The sequence below is a fragment of the Vitis vinifera genome, chromosome 18, assembly GCF_030704535.1.
Source record: "Vitis vinifera cultivar Pinot Noir 40024 chromosome 18, ASM3070453v1".
In the NCBI taxonomy this organism is placed as follows: Eukaryota; Viridiplantae; Streptophyta; class Magnoliopsida; order Vitales; family Vitaceae; genus Vitis; species Vitis vinifera.
Genome location: NC_081822.1, coordinates 19,335,893 through 19,359,074, shown reverse-complemented (window position 1 = coordinate 19,359,074; position 23,182 = coordinate 19,335,893).

Here is a 23,182-nt window from a genome sequence, read left to right as displayed (position 1 = left end):
CATTGCCATTCTTATAAACTCATGAGTTAAAAAGAGTGTTTTTTTTTTTCTTTTCGGGTTTTAGATGCTTCTAAACCTTTCTCAACTTCTTTTTAGATGGTGTTTTTTAGACTAAAAGAGATTGAAGGCTTAGGGCACCATAACCCATTAGTGGTCTGCCTTTTTAAAGACTCTTTCCATCATAGAGTCTACTTTGAGTGTGCACAAAACATTGGGCAGTGATGCGAATGTGGTTCCGAACATTAATCTCCATTCCTAAATTGATGGAATGAATGTGAACCACATTTTGAATCACATATTTGGTTTGTTACCGAAGATAGAGGAGAAACAAAATTCCAACATTCTCCCACTTGGTCCATATATTTCATCATTCACCATAGCAAGAAACAAAATACCTGAATCATGGTGACAGTCCTCTAAAACCAAGTATTATCTTACATGTATCACAATGCATCATGTCTCTTAAACACTAGCCCATATAACTTAATGAATAAACACTATGTTTATTCTAAGTCCAAACATTAATGATATTTCTCAACAAATAAATAAAAGTGTACACAAAGAAAATCAAATATGAGAAAACATCACAAATAAAGTTTCATTGAAAATAACATTCATTCTTACAACGAAAATCACACAAAGGAACCAAGTCCTAATCTATCTACATGCTCTTTAATTTCAACAATGGCATGTTTTTAGTAAAAAGATCATAAATCATCGATTTAGTGCTAACGTGTTCAATAACCACTGTTTTCTCTTTAACACATTCTCTTATGGCTAAATACTTGATGTCGATGTGTTTGTTTCAACTACTGCTTTTGTTGTTCTTAGCCATAAAAACTGCAGTTGAATTGTCACAATATATCCTCAATGACCTAAAAATTGAATCCACAACTCTAAGCCCAAAAATGAAATTCTTTAACCATACATCATGTGAGGTAGCCTTGAAACAAGACACGAACTCAACCTCCATAGTGGAAGTTGCAATCAAAGTCTACTTTGTGCTTCTCCAAGAAACATCTCCACCAATTAGCATAAAGACATATCTTGAAGTTGATGTTCGTGAATCAATATAGCCAACATAGTCCGAATCAGAATAGCTAATCACTTCCAAATTATCAGTACGTCTATACATAAGCATGTAGTCTTTGGTCCCCTGACGGTACCTCATCACCTTCTTTGCAATTTTCTAGTGGTTTATACTTGGATTACTCTGATATCTTCCTAACATCCCAACAACAAATGCAATGACAGGTCTTGTGCAAACCTGATCATACATCAAGCTTCCAACAGTAGAAACATAAGAAATGTTCTTAATTTGTTCCCGCTCAAGATCATTCTTTGGGCATTGGTCCAAATTAAACCTATTGCCCTTCACAATGGGAGCTATACTTGGTGAACAATCCTTCATCCGAAAAATCTCTCTAAAACCTTATTGATATAGGTCTCTTGAGACAGGCTTAAAAAACCTCAAAATCTATCTCTATGTATCTTAATGCCAATGACATAAGTTGCATCGTCCATATCCTTCATGATAAAGTTTTTAGAGATAAATTGTTTCACCTCATGTAGCAAACCCTTATCATTGGTTGCAAGTAAGATGTCATCCACATATAAAACAAGGAAACAAATCTTACTCTCAGTGACCTTTTGGTATATGCATTGATCCATAATGTTTTCCATGAAACCAAATGAAGAGATAACATCATGAAACTTCAAATACCACTAACGAGATGCTTGTTTCAATCCATATATGGATTTCTTAAGCTTGCATACTAGATGCTCACCACTACTAGAGGAAAATCCTTTTAGTTGTTTCATGTAAACCTCTTTCTCTAGATTTCCATTGAGAAAGGCTATTTTCACATCAATTTGTTGTAACCTTAAGTCAAAATGTGTAACTAATGTCATAATGATACAAAAAGAATCTTTCTTAAGTATAGGAAAAAAAAGTCTCCTTGTAATTGATTCATTCCTTCTGAGTGAATCCTTTAACAACAAGTCTTGCTTTATACCTTTCATTGTTGCTCAATGAATCCTTCTTTGTATTGAAGACCCATTTAAATCCAATGGATTTGGCACCATTAGGCAACTCAATAAGATTCCAGATTCCGTTAGATGCCATATAATTCATCTCATCTTTCATAGCATCATACCATAAATTTGACTATTTGCAACTTATGGCTTGTTAAAACGTTTCAAGATCATTTTAAACTCTAATGTTGTAGTCCGATTCTTGTATATACACAACATAATCACTAGGTATTGCTACTTTTTCTTGCTTTGGTAAATCTCCTTAATGTTGTATCAACATTTTCTTGAGAATCATGTTGCTCAACTGGTTGTTCAACAATTTTTGGTGGATCTTGAACAACTTGATCTATTGGATTGTCATCAGTAGTTTGTGGAACTTCAATGATTGGTTATCCATCACTTGTTTGAACTTGAGGGACATTGTGAATGACAATCAATCTATCACTTAAAGTGGAAGGTTGAGCATCAATATGAACTCTTTCACAAACAACGTCTTGAAATCGATCGCTCCCACTAATCAAGTCATTCTTAAGGAACTTAGCATTTCTTGACTCCACAATCCTAGTGCTGTGAGATGGACAGTAGAATCTATACCCTTTAAACCTTTTGAAATATCAAATGAAATACAAACTAATGGTCCTTGGGTCTAGTTTCTTTAGACGGGCATCCCCAAACGCGTATATGTTGCAAACTCGGTTTTCAACATTTTCATAATTCAATTGGTGTCTTGGGAACAATCTTTATTGGGACTCAGTTCAATATATACAATGTCATTTTAAGAGCTTTAGTCCACTAGGATTCAGGAAGCTTGGAGTTGCTACTCATACTCTTAATCATGTCCATTAATGTTCAGTTTCTTTTTTCTACCACACCATTCTGGTTTGAGGAACCAGACTTGGTGTATTGAGAAATTGTTCCATGCTCTTGAAGAAACTTCATAAACAGACCAGGTGTTTGTCCATCCTCGGTGTATCTACCATAATATTCTCCACTTTTATCTGTTCTCACGATCTTTATTTGCTTTCTGCATTGTTGCTCTACTTCAGCCTTAAAAACTTTAAAGGCAATCCAGTGCTTCATTCTTGTTATGAAGTAAGTAGATATACATGTATCGTGAGTAATCATCTATGAAGGAGATGAAGTATTTTAGACCATGCATGTCTATGTTTAGACAACAAATATCTAAATGTATGATCTCTAATATGTCTGTGCTCCTCTTGGCACCCTTCTTAGACTTATTGGTCTGCTTTCCCTTAATGTAGTCCACACAAGTGTCAAAATCAGTAAAATCTAAAGTATTGAGTACTCTATCATTTACTAATCTCTTAATTCTCTGCATGGAGATATGTCCTAATCTTCGATGCCATAACATAGAGGAATCTTCATTCATAACACATTGTTTTGTACCAGTGTGAACATGCATAATGTTATTAGATGTATCTTTTTGTAAACTGATAAAGAAATGACCATATGACAATGTACCATTTCCAACAAAAATAGATTTATAAAACAAACTGAAAGATGTCTCATAAAAACTAAAGGAATAACCCAAAGGTACAACTCATGAAATTGAAATCAGACTCCTAGAATATAAAATGTCTTTTCTAAATTCAAAATAAAACCACTACCTAAAACCAAACTACATGTGAACATATCTTGTTTCCTGAATAAATGCATTACTCACTTGGCATTGGCTTCCTTAGGTTTCACATACCCTGTAAGGTATTCGAAACATGAATTATAGAATCAAAATCAATCCACCATGTGTTATAAATAACATCAACCATATTAGATTCATAACAAACAAATGAGATTGGTTTACCTTTCTTCTCAAGCCATTTATGGAATTTAGTGCAACCCTTCTTCATGCGCCCTTTTTTTTTGTAGAAGAAACACCTATTTGCCTTCTTGATTCCACCTTGGAGAAGTATTTTACCTTTCCCTTTCTTTTTGGCCTGATTCTGATCTTTTTCTTCTGTTGCCATTAATGCACTCTCACCCAATTCCATTTTTAGCATTCTCTCCTCCTGAACACACATGCTTAGAAGCTCTTTAATTAACCACTTATCCTTGTGTGTTGTAGGATATTTTGAAGGGTCCATATTGCTATGGAAAAGTGTTCAAAATATAGTACACAAGGAAGAAGTTAAACATTTCAACCTCAAGTGTCTTCAATTGTGTTGCAATGTCCCTCATCTGCATTATGTGCACTCGCACACCACTCATATTAGTGAGCCTTAAGGATGAAAACTTCATTATCAGGGTGTTGACACGTGCTTTATCTGAAGTCACAAATTGCTTATCAATAGCCTTCAATAATGCCTTGACATTGTCGTGCTAATTGACAAAACCACAAATACTAGCAGAGATTTTGGTCTTTATGAACATCACACTAAGGCGATTTGATCACTCCCATTGTTCATAAAGAGCCTTTTCAACTATAGCGCTAGTGTCAATAATGGTTGGCTTGTCTTTCCTGATAGCATAATCAATGTCCATGCAACCCAAATGAAGGAGAATGCTCTCATTCCAAACCTTATATTTATCACATTTCAATTGGGGAATGTCACATTTTATATTAGAGAAATTCGTAGGTTACACGATTTTGCAAAAATTAAACATACATGCTTATAATTCAAAATTGAGACTAATAACCATCTATCATGTTTTACCAATGTAAATCATGTTCCAAAATTATGAATCTGGTGACATTAAACTTGCCTATGGACTAAAGTTCTAATTTAATTAGATCCATGTAAAACCTTATGATAAAACTATCAAATTATGTTCCCTTTCCTAATTCATGTGGGTAATTAAGAAACATAATTTGATATTCCATCCTAACTAATCATAAAAATATAATAAAAATTCTTGTGGGATAAAATTTTATTATATCAAATATGATTAATTACCCGTAATGTCATTTTTCTATATATAATCCTAAAATACTTAATATATAATTTTGCATAATTAAATATGTTGTGACTACTCCCTAATTAATTAAAATTATGTGGATCACTTGACATTTAATTAATTCACAAGAAAACTCATATAAATTGCATGAAACCATAAGCAATATGTACACAAAGTCAATATCAATGTACTAATGTTATTCAACTCAATATTGCATGTATAATAAAACAATAAATCATACACACAAAATTATGAAATAAATATCATAAGCACATAAATATCTAAAATTAAATCCATAAAGATCCTTTAATAATTAATTTAATGTGCAAAATTATTTAACTTAATGTTGTATGCATAACAAACCATAAAAAATATACATACAAATAACAAAAATAAATAATTTAGCACATGAAATATCCACAAAGAAATCCATAAATTAAAAAAATCTTAAAACACTAAATTTTATGAATTTCCATAAAAAAAAAATAAAAATAAAAAATTTAAGATTGTTGTTGGGAGGAGTCGAACTTGGGCAACAATTGGGGAAAAGTAAGGTTGAGACCAACTGGATTGCCTTTTTTCTTATTTCTTTTTACTTATTTCTTCATTCTTTATAGTCAAAACGACATGCCCCATGTAGTCATTTTCTACCTTCAGCAGGGTCTGTTTGACCCGTTTGCGAATTGAAATGAAACCCGATGGTTTTCGTGTATTCCAGACACTAGATTGATGATTTGAATCACAAAAATATTAGAAATTTAATTTCCTTATGATTTCTAACCATATTTTTCATTAAAAACTTCAAAAAACCATAAACTCCAAAATATAAAAATTCACTATATTTTTTTTTATTAAAAAACACAAATTATAAAAACAAATAAGGCAAAGGCATACAAGGCTCTAATACCAACTGTGAGCTCTGTTGATCAACTTCATTCCTTCATCTCTCATTTTAGCTCAGTTTTTGCTCTCCAAGACATTGGTCATATTAGCTATTTCTCGGAATTGAAGTCCAACAGAGCTCCACCTATCTGCACATCTCTCAACAAAAATACATTCATAACTTGTTAACAAGAACAACCATGATCGAAGGCAAGGCTACACTCACACCTAGTGCATTAGGAAAACCACTTTCCTTCTCTGATGGTGAACCACTACCTGATCCATCTCTCTACCGAAGTATAGTAGGAGCATCACAGTATGTTACTATTACTAGACCAGATATATCTTTTTTCGTCAATAAATCTTACCAATTTATGGCTCATCCGACCTCAACCCATTGGTTATTTGTTAAAAGGATACTTCGGTATCTCGAGGGCACTTCGACACATGGCCTCTTATTACACTCATCCTCCTTACTTGCTCTTCAAGGATACACAGATGCTGATTGGGCATCTTGTTCAGATGATAGGAAGAACACCAATGGATCTTGTCTTTTCTTTATACCTAACTTAATCTCCTGGTCATCTTCCAAGTAAGAGATTGTTTCTTGAAGTAATGCAGAGTTAGAATACAGAAGCCTCGTGTCCTTAACAACTGAAATTGTCTAGGTTCAATCTCTTTTAAAAGAGTTGTGTATTGCTCAAACTCAACTTCCACTAGTTTGGTGTGACAACAAGAGTGCCACAGCCCTTGCAGTAAATCCTGTCTTTCATGCACACACCAAGCATATTGAACTTTATCTTCATTTCATCAGAGATAAAGTACTTCAACGTGATCTTGTCATACAATACATTCCATCCTCTGAGCAAGTAGCAGACATCTTCACAAAGCATATTCCAAGTGCCTAGTTCTTCATGTTTCGTACCAAGCTCTCTATTGTTCCCAGACCTGTGCACTTGCGAGGGGATGATAACTATCAAGAAACACAGCAACAGATATGCATTAGTTAAGCTCCAAGATGGTTAGACGGTTGAGAAGTCTCAAACTGAAAATTTTATAGTTAAAGAAATTGTTACCATAAGTTGTTAGGAACTATTAGCAACTTTATTTGTATATAAACCTAAAAGATCAATAACAGAAAGTAATGTGGATTTTCTCTTTCAAATTGCACCATCAAGATTTCTCTCATCATAGAAGAAACAAAAACTTTTTTTAATTCTTAACTGATAGGAATTTTTCATGAAAAAGTTATAATATTTTAATTAACATTGTTAAAACTTTTAAGACCATCATTAATTCCAACTCAAAATATATACAATAAAAAAGCTAAATTTTAAAAATAGGGAAAAGAAAAAAAAATGAAAAATAAGGACAAATTGAAACTAAGTTAAAACGTTATTATTTTTTTAATCCAATAAAACTTTACATTTCTATTTTTTTTTTTTTTTTTTTTATTTTTTAATTTGAAACCCATTTTTAAGGACATAACATTTTTTCTTTTAAAATTCTGAAATATTGGTTCAAATATCACAATTCATTTATTATAACAATGTTTGAATATAAGAAACATAAAAATAAAAATAAATAAATAAAAGTGGTGTTAGAGAGAAATACATAAATTAGAAAAGAAAATTCTCTTTTTAATAAAAAAGATAGATATAGAAATATCAAATTTTTACTCTCTAACATTCATACATCCTTTCATTTTTCTATTAGGCATAACTCTCAACATTCATGAAAAGAAATTAAGAGTTAAAAAAAAAGTGTATAAGAATAACCACACATAAATATTTAAGATTATGAGGATTTAAAGAGAAGTAAAATAAATTATTAAAAAATTCAATAAATAAATTAACAAATAAAATTTTAAATAATAATAATTTAATGTGAATTGAGAAGAAAAATTATTAGTCTCTCAAACAAAACTATTGAAAATTTAAAAAAAATTGAAAAATAAATTAGGTTTAATTGAAGAAAGTTGGGATGAGGAAAGTTATTTGTTATAAGTACTAACTACATTTAGTGAGAAATAAAAAATTAATAATGGAAACCATTTTTTACTTCTATGCACTTTCTTTCTCTTTCTAATTTTTTTTTTCTAATTTGAAATTTAAGCACGTACCATACCTATATATCTATATCTATGTTATTCCATATCTATTACCAATAATCTGATAGAAAATTTTGAAAAACCAAGTGTGAGTAGGATTTTTCTTCTCTAAAATACCTTTTTTAAATATTAAAATTTGCTCATATGTCCTATATATAAAAAATATTTTTGTAAATTTTTCCTTCCTTAAAATACTCTTTCTCATATTAAAAAATATTTTCATGCATTATATATATTTTTTTATATTTTTAATAAATATAATTTTTTCCTTATTAATTATCCTAAACTCTAAACCATCTATTTTTCTCTCAACATTTTTTTTCTATATTTCTTTAATATATAACATTCTTTATTTATATATATAAAGAATTCTAAATAATTTATTTATTTATTAATTACTTTATAACTTTATTTACCTTTTTTAAAATCTAAACTTTGTCTTTTCATATTTCATTAGTACATTATTCTTTTTAATTCTAATAAAATTTCAATTCAATGTAAATTTTATAATATTATAAAAAAAATTAGAATTCTTTTAGAGGTGATTCTTAGAAATGTGTTTAACCTAAAAAGTGTTTTTGAAAAAAAAAATCAATGCCCTATTTAGTAACTATTTTTTAAAATAGTTTTTTAAAAACAGTTTTTGAGAATGTTTTTGTAGGAAAAAAAAAAAATTTGTTTGAAAACCTGTAACTTTGAATTGAATTTCTTAAATTTTAATCCAATAGACTTTGGAGAATGGAAAGATTTAAATGAAGATGAAGAGGGTAACAATAGTGTGTTTTCCTATATTAATAATAGTAACAACAAAAAAATTAAACAAAAAACATCCACTAAAAGAATAATATAATCAAAGTTATTATTTATAAACTTTATTGATATTATAGATCGATATTATTCATATTATACTCATATAAAACATATGATCAATAATAACAATGACAAACATGACGACCACCAGATAATTTTTTGCACAAGCCGCCCTTTGAACATTCTATGATATAGTATGTCCAACATTTTCCACCATTTGGATCATCATCTTCGCCATGAGCACAGTGTCCAAGTTCTGGGTGATCTTTGCAACACCTTCCATCTTATTGACTAACCACTTCCTTGCAAACTGAAAACATGAATAGAAAAACTCATCAATATGACATGCATCAATTGACTTATTAGTGCCATTCCTAAAATTTGTTACATAATTTCTAGAACTTCTTTTCTACAAATGCGCATACATATATACATCATCAATTATTAAAAAATATTTATTTTAATACAATTTTGTTTTCTACATGTTTTCTAGGTAAAGTTAATATGAAATATAACTTCATTGAATAATCATATCTAATGGAAATCATATGAAAATTATTCAATAAATGGAATTTACAATTTTGAAATCAAAGATTTAAAAATCATTCTATTATAATATTAAAAAGCCCAAACTTACAATTAAAATAATGGAAGTTTGAAAGATGGATAAAAGAAAAATTATTTATATAAGTGGTATATATAAAAACCAACCTAGGGACAATATGACAACCATTGCAAGGAAAAATGATCTGAAACTCCTTGATTTAGCCATCTCTTTTGCCTTAAAAATTTGGTTGTAGTTTTTCACTAAAATTTGAGTGTGAAACCACTAAAAAACTTGAAAGAAAGATGAAGAGAAAGCACCTGAAAAGAGAGAAGTTTTTTGAAAATTATTCTCACATCTTTTTTTTTTCTTATAGGTGATTCTCTATTTATATGTATTGAATGTTACAACCTTATATCAAAACTAACTATAATTAATTACAATTGTATATGGTTTAATAATAATTATATGAAAAAAATGAAGAGAAAAAAAAGGAAAAAGGAAGTTTGAATATTAAATAGGTCTTAACAATTATTTTATTTTTCTATTTTATGGAAATATTAATATATTATAATATAGTTTTCCTTTATTATAATAAATATATATATTATAATAATTTAATTCAACGTTAATATTTCTTATACTTAAAACAAAAATATGGTAAATTCAATTTGATGGTAATTTTTTATTTTTCCCAGATGTTATGTTAACACATCCTAGTAACAAAGACAAATAGGATAAGAATAGAATGACTTCGTGTCTTTTTTACCTGCCACCTAATGATTTTTTCTATTCAAATTGAATATTTCTTTACTTGAAATTATTATTTTTAAAATAACACATACTTTTAAAATAGAATAATAAATATATTCTTCAGTGAATAAAGATTTTAAGGTGAATCGTCCAATTAAGGAATTTTAGGTCAAATTAATCATTTGAGCAAATAAAATATAAGTTATTAAAATTATTGTTTAAACCAAACTATTTTATTTTTAAAAATCAATTTAAAATTATATTTTAAAAAATAAAAAATAAAAACCCTAGTTTTAAATTTAAATTAGAACCAAAACTCCTTATTGGGACTTTTTCCAAACTAAATAATTTTTCATTTATATTTACATTTTGAGTTTGATAGTATTTGTTATATCTTATATTAGATAGAGGAAAAAAATTCAAATTCATATACATGCATAAGCTCCTTAACTATGTAGACATATTTTAAAATTGCGAGGGTATAAACTTTAGTTTCCATATTTGCTAACAAAATTAGATATTACTTTTTTTTTTTAATAAGTTTTTTTTATATCTTCCTTATACTTATTAAATATAAGGAAAAACAAAATTGAAAATAAAATTATGAATATTGTTAAATAAAAATAATTATACATAAATTATATGGATCATCACTTTATGATTAAATATGTTTGAAAATTTTACAAATTATTATGAAAGGTAAAAAATATTATCATGCATATCAATTTTCATCCCATTGTTTTTTTCCCCCCCTCAAATTTCCATATTAGGTAGGTGACAAACTCTAGAACAATTATGTTTATGGCATACTGAAATATTTTTCCCATCACCGATTTTACCCAAATCGTTTTATACCACACTCAACATCAAACATTGAGTTCGTTGACAAATCCTTAAAATCATGTGAGATTTGATGCATTGAATTAGTCTAGTAGCTAGTAAAAATAATTTAGAATTCAAAATTGTCTCAGAAAGCATTTGTTTCTCCTTTGCATACAATTATTTTAAAAAAAAAAATTAATTTAATTAACCTCACTAAGATAAATACATAATAAAAATGAGAGAAAGAAGGATCGCAACTTTACATGGATGAATTTTATAAAACAAAAAATTATAGGGAATTAAATGAATGAGAGACAAAGGAAAATTCCATGGATTTGAGAATTATGTTGTCCTTTTAAACCAAACATGCAAAGATAAGTCAAGTTAACCGATGCTTAATTATATTTTATTTATTATTTTCTACAAACAACTCATATATTTGAATTAAATTCCTAATACTTTAGTTGGATGGATAATAATATCTAAATAAAAAAGAGACTAAATAATAATGATAACAACAATACCAACTAGGACAAAAAACATCCTTGAATATGAAGAAGGTGGTAATTATTAATTAATCATAAATTTTATTGATATTATAGAGGTATTATTGATATTATTTAAAGATAGAGCATATGCATCATCAATAATAACAATGATAAATAGGACCTTATATAATTTTTTGCAAATGCCTCCTTTTGAACATTCCGTTGTACAAAATGTCCAACATTTTTCACCATTTGAATCATCATTTTTGCCAAGAACACAATGACCAAGTTCAGGATGATCTTTGCAATATCTTTCATCTTGTTAGCTAACAACTTCCTTCCAAACTAAAAACATGAATAACGAAACCCATCAATATGTTAATGTGTATAGGAACCAAATTATAATTGAATTTGTGTTGAAGTTTGTTTTCGTGCATTTTAGGCAAAAGATTTTAGAAATTACGAAACATTACAAAACTAACTTCAACATGTATATATATATATATATCAAATCTTGTTCTTTTATGGTATCAGTCATAAAAGGCTTCAATAAGAAAACACAAAATCTAGCATTATTCCTATATTTATATATATATATATATATATATATATATATATATATATATATATGAAAAATACAACATGTTATTCATTTGCATTTTTGAGCATTCTTGTATGCATTTTTTTTGCGTTATACGTGACTTAGGTATATTAGGAGTTGCATAGAAGATCTAAGTCATAGGTTCCTTGCAAATAGATGACTTGTTCACAATCGATTCATGGGTCTAGGCAACCCATGAGAGGTTGTAGTGCACTACCTCCTAATTGGAGGGATGACTGGTCTTGGCTATCGGGATGAGTTTCCCATGGTGAGTACACTAGTGTATATATGGTTACACAATGGACAAGACTACGATGAGTCATGACTTAAGACTATCAAGTAGTCATGACCTCACCAAGCTGCTTTATTGTGTTGTCTCTCAACCTTGAGAGAATATTGAGCTTGTGCTAAAGTTAGTAATGACTTTGACCTACGGGTGAGATTGTAAGTTGATCATATATTCCCTATGAATTAGGTCATTGTTGATGGAATCCAATAGCAATAGGCATTCTCAGTAGAGACACCATGATATCTTTTGGAATTGAGACAGTGTGTCCCCTTGGGTGATTCTAAGGAGGTGTTTTCATGAAATCTATGGCCATAGTAGTTCCTTAAGTGAAACTTGACATAGGCTCTTTGAGAGCTAAGATATGTCTATTGAACACACAATAGGAGGATCTGTAAATCAAGGATGGTAGAAGTAGTCTTGAAAGGCTGACAACTTTCACCTTGTTAGACTATGGATACTGGTTCATGGAGAGACTAAACACAGTGGATAGCAGGTCATGGACCCAAGCACTTGGTGTATCATTGTTATTTACATAGGATACTGAAGTTCAGTTGACTCTTTGTAGTAGGATGTTTAATCAACTTTAGAATTGGATTCTAAGGGAGCCAGTATTCCTATGGGTCCCAATGGTCTCTAATCTAAGCTCATATATCTTGTTGGCATGGATTATGAGGGTCGGATTGGCTCTAGGTTCACTTTTGTGCACAAAGGCATTTTGGTAATTATGCAAGATTGCACAGGGGTAAGTAAACAAGGTCTTTGGATTGAGCTAATTGATTAATTATTAGACCTTGTTGGGTTAATTAATAAATTAAGACCTATTTTAGGCTAGATTAAGTGACCCAAACTCATGTGAGCTCAAGTCACTTAAGCCCACTTAAGAACCCTATAAATACCCCTTAGAGATTAGGGTTTCTATAGCTTTTTTCTTCTACCATCCAAAGAGATTGAGAGCCATAACTTCCACCATTTTTCATCCTCATTGGAAGTGTGACAAAATCCAGGTTCGAGCTATTAGGAGGAAGATTGTGGGTTTACAAGATCTACTACGACTTTGGAGTTATCTACATCAATTAGAATCGATCTAGGAACATTGATTGGAGTTATCTACGACTTTTCTCTCTTAATTTTCTTCTCCACATCACTTCCCATTTTAAGCAATCTCCATCACCACTACCGACGACATGACACTGGCACCCCCTCCATCCCCATTTTATCTCATTTTTTTTTATCTTCCTTTTTTATTTATTATTTTATTTTATTTTTGTTTCCCAAAAACCCATCAACCCTCACTATCACTGGTAGATCACCAGTCAGTCGCCGTTGATGAGCCACTATTAGCTGGCAACCCCTTCCTCGGCCAATCGTCGTTGGTGAGCCACTATCGGCTAACGACCCCTTCCTCTTTTCTCTTTATTATTATTATTATTATTATTATTATTACTATTACTATTACTATTTGTTTTCTTTATTTTTTTATTTGATTTTAAAGTTGGGCTTGTGCATTTATGTTTGTTTGTGGGCCTTATGTTTGGACTTTGTTAATTAGTATGGAATTTAGGTTAATTTGTTGTTGGTAAATTAATATGAAATTTGGAATAATTTATTGTTGGTGAATTAATTTAGAATTGACTAATTTGGGTTAGATTAATTGATAATTTATATGGTTGTACTCATTTTAATTATTTAATTTGGATATGATATAAAATTGTGGTATATTTTGGATGTAGGTTTGCATATTCAATTAGGCTTGGATTATGGGATATTAAATTTAGGTCTAATGGGGTTTATTTTAATTTATCATGTTTTGGGTTTGATTAATTGAGCTTATATTTTGGCTATTAATTTGGAAACTTTATATTAGGGTCTATGATATGTGAGATATTTTTGTTGAGTTATATTTGTTAATTTGGGCCCATTTTTTGCTGAAATTTATTGGACTAATTTGAAGTTTGAATTTGGGCTTGAATAATTATTTTGGACTCTACATATTTTTGGATATTTACATTTGGACTATTTTTGTTTTTGCATAAGCCTATTCTACAATTTTGTTGGTTGAGTACAGATTTATGACAACTGGAGCATGGAGTTTCATGGAAAAAAAGTGATAATCAAAAAGCTGTAGGAAGACATTGAGCTTGTTGTAAGCTTATTTGGGTACACATTTTATTTTCCACTTTTATTTTATTTTAATTTTATTATTTTCTATAAATATTTTTTTTATATATGTTTATTTGTTGTGTATAGAATTCAATATCGAACAAAGTAGAAATTTTGTTTAAATAAGAGGAATAATTCAGTAAATATGTTTTAATAAAATAATAATTTTAAAACATATTCTTCTTAATAAAAAGTTTTTTTTATTAATAAAAATTCAGAAAAATGTTTTTAGAAAAATAAAAATAAAAATTTTTTTTAATAGAATTTAAAATTTTGTTTTTAATAATAATTGTCCAAAAATTTATTTCTTTAATAAAAATTGTCCAAAAATTGTTTTGTAAATAAAGTTGTCCCAAAAATTAATTTTTAATAAAATTGTCCAAAAAATGTTTTTTAAAATAAATTCTTTTTTCTTAATTAAAATTGGATTAAAAGACTTTTTTAGAAATAGAGGATTTAATTTTTTTTAATTAAAATTCTTTTGCAAATAAAGTTATTTTTTATTTTTTATTTTTTAAAATTTATATAAATCACTTTTTTTTTTAAATGAAAATGAATGAAAAGACTTTTGTAAATAAAATTGTAAAAATTAATTCTTTTCTAGTAAAAGCAAGTAAAAATAATTTTTGTACCCAAATTGAAATTTTGTAATAAATTCTTTTGACACAATAAGTGTAAATAACTTTTTTGAAAATTGAATACAAATGACATTAAGAAAATAAATTGACTCTTTTTTGTAAATAAATAAATTGAAATCATTAATTAAAAATCATTTTTAATAAAATCATTTGAAATTTCTTGAAATTTATTTTTTTTAATATCATTTTTTTTAATTAATTTTCATAATCCTCTTGTCATTTATTTTGTGTATTCTTGTAATTAGATTTCATCATTATTTTTTTGTATATTAATCTTCACCACGACTTGTACATTGATTATTTTTCTTGGTATCCACAATTAATTAATTAATTGTCACAATTCTCTTAATTTGTTTAGTAGAGGTCATGTATACAAGCTTAGAGGGGTGCTACGGCTCACCATTGTACCTTCCTAATAGGTAACCTAGTCTCCAAACCTAGACTCGATTTTTCATAGACCTATTTTTCCTTCAGGAGTCACACTTAGGGTTTTTCTTTCTTATTTTGTTTTTCCCTTAAAAAATAAAACAAAAATAAGTGGTGACTCCAAGTCTTTTTCAAAAAAATCATATTCTTCACCAAATAAATAAAAAGTGAGTCTCGCCATCCGAGTGGGGACGCATGTGAAAAATGTGGGTCCACAAAATGGCCACTCTACTAAGGATATCTAGAGAGTCAAACTTGAACTCGAGTTGAGGGAAATGTGGCGTTTAATTAATCGATTAGTGGATACCCCCTCATTGTGCCTTTCTTGTATATTTGTATGTTTTAAGGCATATGGGTTTTGACATCATGATTATTATGTATATATATTTCATGTGCCTTATTATACATTGAATCTTGTTATCATGTGTGTTCGTATATATTTGCTTATGTTTGTATCTATCTGCTTCATACGACTGTGTGTTGCATGATTACCATTTTTTTTCTTTATGATGCATGTTTGGATGTTATGTTCATTTGCGACATTGACATGTTGACTACATCGATTGATTCTCTTGCTTGCTTTAGCTTATGACTCTTCTTGTTGTATGATTATTTTACTCTCCTTGACATGTATGTTCTCATTTTTATCTATCTCATTCGTATTGGCGTGATTGATTCTCTTTATTGTATATTATCTTGTTTATCTCAACATATTGTTTATTCTTATTATATACCTATCTTGTTTATCATGTTTCTTGCTTAGCTTGTGTGTAGATATGGATGATATACATGTTATTTGCTTGGTTGCTTGTTGCATGACTACTCTTCTTCTGTGTGATGCATGTGTTGCTTGTCTATGTGGAACACACATCTATCCCCTTATCTCCAATTCCCTAGTCTCAATTGACCTTGTTTTCCTTGATCTCATATTTGATATGGGACTTGTTACTTTGTTTGCTCTTCGATTGAGCTAGTGATTCAGAATAGGGTTTGGTGATGGGTTATATCTATGTCAGGGAGCATTTTGGAGGAGGCCGACACACTGATGCTGATTGGAGTCCGATCTTCGAAGACCTATATATCCCAGAGCTAGGTTTCATGGATAATTGTGTGACCGGTGTGTTTCTTTTTTCTGCTTTAGCTTCATAAGATTTTCAGATGCACCCACACCACTCACTATGCATTTTATTTTACTACAGAGTGCTAAGAGTTATGAGAGCTTTCACCATAGAAAACCCCCTAAGATATCGAGGTAATGCATGTGTGGAAGTGATGACCACCTTGCATGGAAGCATCCCGTCTCTTCGACGGTTTGCAGGAGATTGCGTACCGTTAGAGAGTATGATTGCTTATGTTAGAGATATTTTAAAGTCCACTCATTTTTCTTTTTAGAGCCGCCTTGACTTTGTAAGTTGATCCTTAGATATTTTGATTAGGATTTCCTTTCCTACACGTGGGTGCATCTGAGAGCCATTGGGGTCACTTTAGTCACAACATGGATCCAATATTCCCTCTTTTGGTCTCCAATCGAGAGTACTTAGATTAGGACTTTACAAATTTTGAGGATTTTTATTAAAAAAACAATTTTCTAGATTTGTTAAAAAATGAATTTTTGGATTATTAAATTAAACATATTTTCTAAATATATTTTAAAAAATGAAATTCTTGAATTATTTTATTAAAAAAAATGAATTTTATGAATTTATTAAAAAAATTGAATTATTTTATATTAAACCAAAATCCTAAATTTAGTAAAAACAATTCTTCCATATTATTCTATTAAAATTTTTATTTTTTATTTTTTTGCATTTTATGGGAAACAAAATTCTAGATTATTAATTAAAGAAAACTATTTTGGAATTTATTAAAAACTATTTTCTTTTTTGGAAATTTTATTAAAACTGGTTTTTTTTTTTTTTTTTGGAAATTTTATTAAATAAAAAACCCTTTAAAAAATAAATAAATCAAAGCCCAAATATGACAGGAAATGAAATATGAGACAAAAATACTAAACAAAATTACTAAAAATTTGAGACAATGAAATATGAGACAACAAGACTAACACAAATAGAACTACTAAAAATTTAAGAAAAAAATGAAAAATAAGGCAACAAGACTAACATAAACAGAATTATAAAAAAATTATATAAATATAGAGAACTTGAAACAAAATACAATACTTATAATAACACCTGCCAAAACATATCAACAAAATAATCAATAAAAATGACAAATACATAAATGAGCAGAAAAACTTAAGCAAATGTCCATACATACAAAATGTAGAGTATAATGAACATATAACCCAAATAGGTAGATAACTGAATAAAAGAAATGGATAAAATATTCAAATACCAAAATGATCACAAATATGATAGATATAAAACAAGATAAATCTAAGAAATCCTAAAAAGAACAAAAACATAATACACATAAAGAGATGAGGAAGAAATAACTTACTTGAATACGGTCCTAAATCAATTCTGACTATCCAAACCTCCAAAGGCAACTCCAAGATACGAATACAATATATATATATATATATATATAACGGACAACCCCAAAATAGATACACAGTAAGGAAAAACTCCCTCTCACCAATGATATACAATAAAGAAAGAAATAATCCTCAAGAAAAATAAGAGAACTCAAAAAAAAAAAGGTAGCAACACCTCTTCTCTCTAAGGTTGTCTTCCTCCTTGCCTAGGGTTTCTATGCCCTTTAAATATAGTTTTCAAGAGTTCCTCTCCAAGAAACCCCATGGGCTCACAACTTAATAAAGCCTAAAATGAGGACTGATAACCCAGGCCCAATTAAAAAAAAAAATTCTAAGCTCACAACTTAAAACTAAATACCCACAACCCAATTAAAATAAAATAACCCAAGCCCAATTAAAATGAAACTAACCCAGGTCCACAATTTAAAATTTAGATACCACAACCCAATTAAAATAAAATAACTCAATCCTAATTATAACGAAATTTGAATATCAATTCATGCAAATTTTGGAAAATAAATAAACATTAAAAAATAGACAAAAATAAATAACGAATACAAAATAATAATAATAATGATATAGACACTAAACATTGCAATCAAAATTCAAATGCTAATTGTGGATCCTGCATTTTACACGATGTGTTCCCACTCAATGGCAAACTTGCTTTTTATTTATTGAAAAATATGATTTTAAAAAAAAACTTGGAGTCGCCACTTATTTTTGTTTTATTATTTTTTTAAGAGAAAAAAAATAAGAAAGAACAACCCTAAGTGTGACTCCTGAAGGAAAAACAAATCTGTAAAAAACCAAAGTCGGGTTCGAGGATCAGGTTACCTATTAGGAAGGTAAAGTAAAATACCGTAGCACCCCTCTAAGTCCCTAAAAACGAGTCTTTACTAAATAAGGTAAGGCACGTAAAACAATTGATAAGGAAATCAATAGATATTAATGAAATGATCAAATAATAAAACGAATCATGCATGAAAATAAAGAAAGTAAGAGTGAGATCGTACCTTAGTAGCAAATGCACTATCATGAAACGGGATTAATGCATAAAACATATCGCAGGTGTCACAAAACAAAGCGAGAAATCATCAATGGTAATTATGCACTTCACTCAAATCATTTTTAAAGAAAAATATCATGATGTTGGGCCCTACCAAAGCCCAATTTAATTTGCATAAATTAATCCCATAAATTCCATTTTTTTAGAATTATGAAAATCATATTCATGGTTAATTAAAATCAAAAGAAACATAAATTTACTTGAAAAAAAAAATGTGTACAAGTGCATGCCAGAATGAGGATGGTAGCAAGCTTATTAAAATTGAGATTTTTGGTAACCTAAAACCCTAATGAATGATGAAAAGTGAGGAATTAAAATTATTTGAAAAAAACTGAAGTGGCATGAAAAATATTTTGAAAATTGAAGTTTTGACAATTAAATTTGAAAAAAATGGAAATTTGAAAATTATTTGAAAATTAAAGTTTGGAAAATTAAATTTGAAAATTATTCAAAAATTAGAGTTTTGAAAATTACTTGGGAATTGGAGTTTTTCAAAAATTAAATTTAAAAATTGGAATTTTGAAAATTGGAGTTTTGAAAATTATTTGAAAATTGGAGTTTCGAAAATTATTTGAAAATTATTTCAAAATTGAAGTTTTGAGAATTAAATTTAAAGATTGGAGTTTTGAAAATTGGAGTTTCGAAATATTAAAGTTTGACATCAAAAGCTGAAGAATTAAGAGGATGACAGGCATATGTACTTCAGGGTGGTACACCGGAGGGTGGCCATGCATTTGTGAGGCCTTAATGGAGAGGCAGTTGGCGTGCAATTGTGATTGCTTTGCTAGTGCTGAGTTAACATTCTCAAGTTCACTTTTGAATTCTACAATCAACTGTTTCCGATCCCACCCAGTTTGCCCATACACCTTAATCATGAAATCATTAACACAATCCTCTGTCTCTTGGAGCATTACCCTTAACTCACTCACCCAAATCTGGCAGAATGCCCTAATTCTCTCCATATCTCCTATAACTCTAGTAACCTCATTCACTAGCCTAATAAGTGACACCATTTGATCATTTTTTTTCTTTTTCAACTTTGGTTTAGATAATTTCAAAAAAGACTCATCCATTTCATGAGCATGCAGCATCTGAAAAGCAAGATGTACCACAAAGCTTTCAACCTCATCAAGTTTACTAACGAATGACAGGGTTTGATCCTTCACAGCCAAAAGAATTTCATTTTCTTATAGTAGAATAGAGTCTGACCTCCATTGGAATAATGTCACAAAAGACCCAATCATTTCATGAGCATGTGGTCGTCAACCGAAAGGAAATATTAGTTGAGCTTCCCTCTTCTCCTAATTCGAAAATTGCTTCTCCTCAATCTTAAGTCAAAATTCACCCTTGTGTGTACGAGGTTTCTATTGCTTTGTTGATTCAATTCCCAACCTACTGGAGCGGATTGAAAAGAAAGCATTAAGCACCAACTTTCCTGGTGTGGATGATCTTGAGCCTGACGCTTGGTTCTTTTGCCAATGGTGGTCACCTTGCCAACAGTCATCAATGAGATTACTAGTTCCTTGTGAAAAATAACTTAATTTCTTTCTCTCTATGTTGTTCTGAATGCTCATGTCCACCATTGAAGCCATTGCATCTAGGTCATCGACTACAGGAGGCCAAAGTGGCTACACACCAAAGGATTGAAGATTATGGGTCATTCTAGTGCATATGCAAGCTTCTTTAAAGTCTTTCATTTCAATGGCATCCTCTAGTTGAAACTTGAGAGTAGAATCAAAGCTTCTAGCTTGCTCAACTTATGAGAGATGTCGACTCCAATGATAGCCAATGATATACCACTGCATGAATAAGATTCAGATATGACTTGTTCCATGTCAAAACTATCAATGACATATGCCACGTGTATGAGTCATGAAAAGAAGCAATGCACTGCATGCAAACTATAGTAGAGCTGCTCGGAACACATTCCATAACAGTTCTCTGCACATTCTTGACATACAATTCTTTCTTGCCATTGACGAAAACCTTTATGTAGTTGTAGGCTTGCAAAATGAGGTATCCAAAGAAGCCATGCATGTGCCGAAGTGGTCATGCATGGAGATTGCATGCACATGGGAAAGAATGGGAAAGAAGTTTATGGGGAGCGAATGGTGGAATGAGTGCAGGAGATAGTGAGAGAAGTGGGTTTGGTGGGTATGAAAAACAGGTACAAAGGGTTTGTGTGGGAATAACTGGTAGTAGTGGGTATGATAGATGGGGATATGAATGTTTAGGATGGGAAATCGGTGAATAAGAAAAAGAGAATAAGTTGAAGATGGTGGGAAAATAAGAAGTGGACGATGACTCGAATGTATAGAGAGCTTGGCGGCAAGCTAGAAAATTGGAAATCAATTGGCCACGTGTTCATACATGATGACCACATGCACATGGAGTTCAAGGGTGGACAGAGATTTGAGACTTTGATGGAGGATCGACTTCACTATTTCTTCTACTTTAGGCTCACTTCCCATAGAATAGGCAAGTCTACCATCATAAAGGTGTTGGGTAAGTGCTTGTCTCAAATTCTCTGCATGGCCTACTTCAACTATAACATGAACCACATGCAATCTTCCTGAAGCAGTTCACTTTATTCATGACTTTTGAGTTGGAAGGCTATATGAGGGTGAGTCTTCAAGGCATGATACATCTTGAAGTAAAAACTCTATTCCCACTGGACGCTTTATGGATTTCAACCCTATATTGAAGTTCGCGTGTGATGCATGCATAGCAAGCCATTTATGCTCCATCAACTTGAAGACGATGCGATGAAAGAGATCAAATACAAACTTGCTTGTTGAAAGAAACTTTAAGAAAATTGCTACTACCATTGCTCGTGATTTGACTGCTTCCAAACCAAATATCTTAATAAGCATGAACGTGACATTAACACTAGCTCCAGCAAAAGGATATGTTCCTATAACTCAGATGACTTCCAGAGAACAAAACAAAACCCATAAGTCGATATTCGAAAGCTGTGTTCAGGGAACGAAGGCCCCAAGGTGTTTTCACATGATCGATAATGCCTACGAGCACCATATGAGTTTCAATAATTGTTACTACCTTAATCTTCATGCATGATCAAAGAATGCTCACTGATTAAATTGTTGGGAAGCTTGGATTTTACCCTAAGTGACAGTAAGTGGTTACGCATCTCAACTCTGTCCCATAGGCAATCCTTTGGGCTCAATTCCTTGCTTTCTTATTTGATTTTAGACTCTCTAATTCCATATTACAGGATTCAAGTTGGTTTGTAAGCTTGACAAAATTCCCACTCTATAACTTCTAAGTTCCACTTGATCCTATGATTAATATCCACAAGTTTGGACCACACTTTTGTATAAACTGTAAGTCATCGAATTAATTGCATGTGCAAACCAGTAGGGCAATCAACTTTGGGGTTCCGGTTAAGTTGTTGAGAGCCATCATCTCCAACTCCAACTATTATGCCACTAAACCTTCTTTCTGGAGCCTCATCACCATTAAATCCTCTAAGTCGTCTGTCAGTCGCGGTTACCATGGTTTGGGTTTGACTAAAGTGGAGTTGAATCAATAACAACTAGGGCAGGCTCACAGGGTTTTATAGCAACATAAAGCTCCTTCAAGTATACCCACTCAGGTTGACTTAGAAGACTATAGTCATCGATGACATCGGCCATGAATATAACCTCATGACCCTCTTATTTGATGAGTGGAACCCAACGAAGAAAGGAGTAGAAGGCATGTGCTAGTAGAGCTGAGTGATGTTGAATCTCGAAGACCATGGTGCATTACAAATGCCTTCCACAACTAAATCTATTGAATTAACCTGACATTAATGGCCATCATCTTTTCCACCTTCCAAATCTATCTCCATTGTAGTGGTTCACATAGTTTTACAAGCATCCTGAAATTTCCAACTATATGCAAAGTGGCTCGCATGGGGCTCTCTCAAAAGCACTCCAAACAAGATGGTAATCCCAAATGAGATACTCAACACCCCCAAGAACGCCAAAACAAAAATAGAGAAGAGAGTAAAAATAGAAACAGAGCATGTACAAATGAAAAAAAAAAGGTTAAACTTATCTCTATTTCATAAGTGTCAATGGGCTAGATACAGGTGGAATCAAAAGGAAGTAAGAACATGATCTTTAATAATCAGATTCACTG